General features: G+C 39.3%; 1 pseudogene; it reads left to right on the forward strand.

Moving 5' to 3' along the window:
* The first annotated feature begins 389 nt into the window (after positions 1–389).
* Positions 390–1576, forward strand: LOC146320979 (uncharacterized; annotated as a pseudogene).
* The last annotated feature ends 3264 nt before the right edge of the window (positions 1577–4840 follow it).

The raw sequence follows: 4840 nt of genomic DNA on the forward strand, positions 1-4840 counted from the left end.
TGTTACAGGCAAATTTAAACACTCATTTTTGCTATCAAATTGTTGCCTGATAAACTTGATGAGGAGAGATGTAATTTGTATTTTGGGTATTTGTCTTATTTTCACACCAGAAGGGATCAATGTTGCTCAAAGACGTGAACTGGGTCTCTCTGACAATCACATATTTGTGACATAAAGCCCTGACACACTGCCTTATGTGTATGAATGGAAGCTCTGCACATCAGCTGTGACTCCCGTACCTACTGCTCTCATTGACAAAGCACACACACTCACACACAACACAGAGACAGACTACATGAAATCACATGACTTACACTGCACTGCACACACATATGAAGGAAAAGATGCAGTTTGAAAAACGATGGTTCAGAGAAGGTTGTCTGTGTGTGAAAAGCTAACGTTAAGTTGTATGTTTTGGAACAAACACAGAAGTGCTGTCTCAGTAATTTTACCAAACCTGACAAAACCAAAGCAGAATGATGAATTTTCACCATATTTCCTTTTCAGTGGTTCAGATTTTGACTCTGTTTGACATTCCTGGTTCATACCCACACTTGTCACTTGCCAAACACAGGAAAGAAAGGTGGCAAGATTTGGGTCTGTGGGTAAAAGAATGTGTCAATGCAGGATTATGGAGGTCTACATCTGACCCATATATTCAATATAATCCTATTTTGAAGGTTTAACGACAAAAATGCACCTTTGTTGTTCACACACTCAGATCTGTTCAACTGGTACCAGACACACAACACATATCTGCCTATTTACATACAACATGTGACATCACAAACAACCCAGCCTTACAGGAAGTCCCTAAGACTCTGTGGGCCCAAGGCAAACATGATGTTGGTCTAATCAAAGGCATGCAACCAATTGTGATAACACCAAAATCTGATTTCAGGCCCTGTCAGCCACAATATCCACTTCAGAAAGAGGCTGTCGACGGGATTACACCAGTTTTTAACGCTTTATTAAAGGCAGGTGTAATTATTCCCTGTGAAAATTCTCCTGTGCGCACACCAATTTTCCCGGTAAAAAAAAAAAAAAAAATCATGGATGAAAATCAACCAGAAGAATGGCATTTCATGCAAGACTTGCAAAGCATAAACGATGCTGTCCAACAACGAGCTCCAAATGTTCCTATTCCATATACCATTCTTTCTCAAGTACCACCAGGAATGAAAGGGTTTTCAGTAGTTGATTTGGCAAATGCATTTTTCAGTGTTCCGGTTCATCCAGACAGTCAGTTTTGGTTTGAATTTTCTTTCAATGACAAAAACTACACATTCACACGATTATGCCAAGGTACCTACCAATTACAACAATGCACTGAAAGAAAGTTTGAGCTCATTACAACTATCACCAGGAAGTGCACTACTACAGTATGTTGATGATTTGATGATTTGCGCTCCAACTCACTCTCAATGTGAAAAAGACACAGTGACACTGTTGAAACATTTGGCTAAAGAAGATCATAAAGCTAGCTTGTCAAAACTGCAGTTTGTCCAACAAGTGACATTTTTGGGTCATGTGATCACATCTGAGGGCAAATCCCTCTCCCAAAAAAGAGTAAAAGCATGTCTTGTCAAGTCATGTCTTTCCTAGGAATGTGCTCCTATTGCAGATCCTTCATTCCCAATTATGCTGTCCTCGAGGCGCCCCTAAGCGCAATCGCACACGGGCGAGGCCTACAAGCACATAGTAAAGTGACATGGACTGCTGATGCAGGATAAACATTTGTTGACTTAAAACTTGTCCTTCTGAAGACTCTGACGACTCCAACTCCTGGATTACCATATCCAAACCGACCTTTTACTCAGACTGTAGACAAAGAGTGTTCAGTGTTACTGCAGGACCACGGAGACAGACAGAGACCTGTAGCCTACTTTTCAGCTAAACGTGATACTTTAGCTACAGGAATTCCTACTTTTTAAGGTGACTGTAAAACTAAGTCTGATTGTTCCACATGTTGTTTCATTGATTTTGCTTTAGCAGAAAACATCTTTCAGCAGCAAGATTGCTCTTTTATAACACTGTTCTATTTAAAATGCGTAATATCACTGTGAAGAGATACAATGTTCTTAACCCTGCAACTCTTTTCCTCACAGAAGGTGATGGAGGAGAACACAACTGTTTTCTTACAATAACTTGTGCTTAAGTATTCATTTCACCATGTAATTTGCTTAGTTACTTTCAAAATGACAGTTGAGTACTGAGTACTATTTGAATTAATTGAATTTAATTAATATCCAAACCTTTCATCTGCAATTTTGTAGCCAATTAGGTGATCTGATCACAGACAAGCCAATGAAAGGACAAACAACTGAAAAACAAAACAAAATGGTGTGGCAGCAACGGTTAAGGGTGTTAATGATTAATCATTAGTCATTTAATTGCCATTTAGAATTTACCCAATTAGAAATATATTCATTGATGATTAATCAATATTCATGGAAGTAACTAAACCTCATTTGATATTGTTTTGTCTGTGTGTTGAATAAGGAAACTTAAACTTTGACTTAAAAAGAAAAAAAAAAAGAAAATTAGAAAATAAATGGTGTTATGTATCTCATAAATTATCAATGATTAATCAGTTAAAGCTTTCAACTATTGGTTCTGGAAAATGCACAAAATTTGCAACCCTAGTTTGGAGAGGTGACAGTGACATCAGTGGTTGAAAGTAACTAATACGCTAGTAGTTTTTCGGACAAATACTATGTACTTTTATTGAAGTATATTTCTAATGCCAGTACTTTTACTTGTAATAGAGTAATGTTTTAGCAGTCTAACAGTACTTGTACTTGAATACAGATTTTTAGTACCCTTTCCACCATTGGTGGTAACTGCACATGATACACTCACTGACAAATCACTTCCTGCTTCACTGTCTGCACAAGCAGCAGAGCTCACAGCTCTCATAGAAGCATGTAATCTAGCAACAGACAAAACAGTGAATATCTACACAGACAGTAGATATGTTTTTGGCTTTATGCATGATTTTGGTACAATTTGAAAACAGAGAAATTTTCAAATATCATCTGGTGCACATATAGCACATCACACTCTTGTTTTACAACTGCTGGATGCTGTTCTGCTCCCAAAACAGGTTGCTGTGTGTAAATGTCATGCTCACACTAACAATGACCAAGTTTCACAGGAGAACACCAGAGGAGAAGCAGCTGCCAAGAATGAACTATGTCTGAATTTCTTTCTGTATGATAACCCTAACACACCCTCCACTCCTACAGCTGTTTTATCTAACATTCACAAGCAGGTGAAGGAAGTGCTACCAGCTCCAGCCACAGGACCTCTTCATGACCTGCAGCCTGGTGACTGGGTAGTGGTGAGAGACCTGAGACAAAAGACCTGGTGCTCGAAGCAATGGACGGGTCCATTCCAGGGGCTGCTGACCACACAGACAGCAGTAAAGTTTGCCGAAAGAGTCACCTGGATCCATGCCAGCCACTGCAAAAGGGTCCCACCTCCACCAGAGGCACCTATATCACGCGTCATCACATCGCGAGGAAGAGAAGTAGAGGTGACAGTATTGGCATACTGTCCAACAGATTCCAGCCAAGTGGCGTGCTGAGTGAATCTCAGTGTCACCATCGCGGGACCAGCGATGGAACCCGAATGACAACCATGGCACCCCCTCAGACACCCTGGATGGTGTGGCCTGCGAGATGCCACAATTACATGCTCCTGATTGGCTCCCACCTTACGATGCTGACGACATCCCTGATCCTGCTGACGACCTGGATTTTGTCACTGTGGCGTAAACACATATATCTTTTCTGCCTATGTTGCTTGCACTTATCATATAGGATGCTTCCATCCACAAAAACAACATCTTGCCTTCTTCAGGAGTGATATTTTATGAAGTAATTAAATCATCATTGAGGTAACATTGCTGATGTTTTTTTTTGTTTTTTCTCTTTTTCTCTTTCCTTCACTCTCTCATGCTTTCTTATTATGTAACCATATGTAAGGTTTGTTATTAAAGGTGCAGGTGTGATTTTTTATGTGTATATGTATATAATCTTTTGTAATCTTCCTTGACATGAGTGATCACGTATGATCAAAAGGGGGGATTGTAGTGGTAAAATATATGCTGAACTATATTCTATTCCTTATAGTCAGTTCTCAGTTCTCATGATTTGTCAGACACCAATTGGTTAGTTGTCCTTGAACACACAGCTGCTTCTTCGGAAGAACAACACCTGATATCACGAGCACATCCTGACCGTTTTGATAAGCACTTCATAATCATCCTCTCTCAATCCTTCTTTGTTTTCCTTATTCCATAAGACAGAGGTACATTTGTGATTCTTTGTCAGTTCCTTTTACACTCTGTGTGACTGTGTACTGATCCTTTGCAAAGCTCCATTAAAACACCACAAAGACAATCTTGGTCTTCGTGCCTGTTTTCATTTTTAGATTTTCCACCACAATCTCTACAAATGTTATCTATTACTAGCAGTGATAACACAGTATTAACCACATATACTCTCTCCACATACTGTATATTATCATGAGAGATGTCACACAAAAGTTTCCTCTGTATCTAACCCAAAGATTTAATACCATGTTTACGTACATAGATTCAAATTTTTTTCTGAAATTCAATAAACTAAATATACATGTAGTGTAAGTATGAGGCGCTGGGTAACTTACAGTATGTTACCATTGCAGCAGGGGCTTTTTTCACCAGCAGTGTGAAGGATTTTCTGTTTCACTAACTGTAGTGAAGGGACATTCCTGCAGAAGAGAGGAGAGAGCAGGTTTAGATCTGGAGTAGCTGAATCTCTTTGATTCAAGCACAAATCTATGAAGAAACAGG

Source organism: Lutjanus erythropterus, chromosome 9 (genome assembly GCF_056507025.1).
Source record: "Lutjanus erythropterus isolate fLutEry1 chromosome 9, fLutEry1.hap2, whole genome shotgun sequence".
Taxonomy (NCBI): domain Eukaryota; kingdom Metazoa; phylum Chordata; class Actinopteri; order Lutjaniformes; family Lutjanidae; genus Lutjanus; species Lutjanus erythropterus.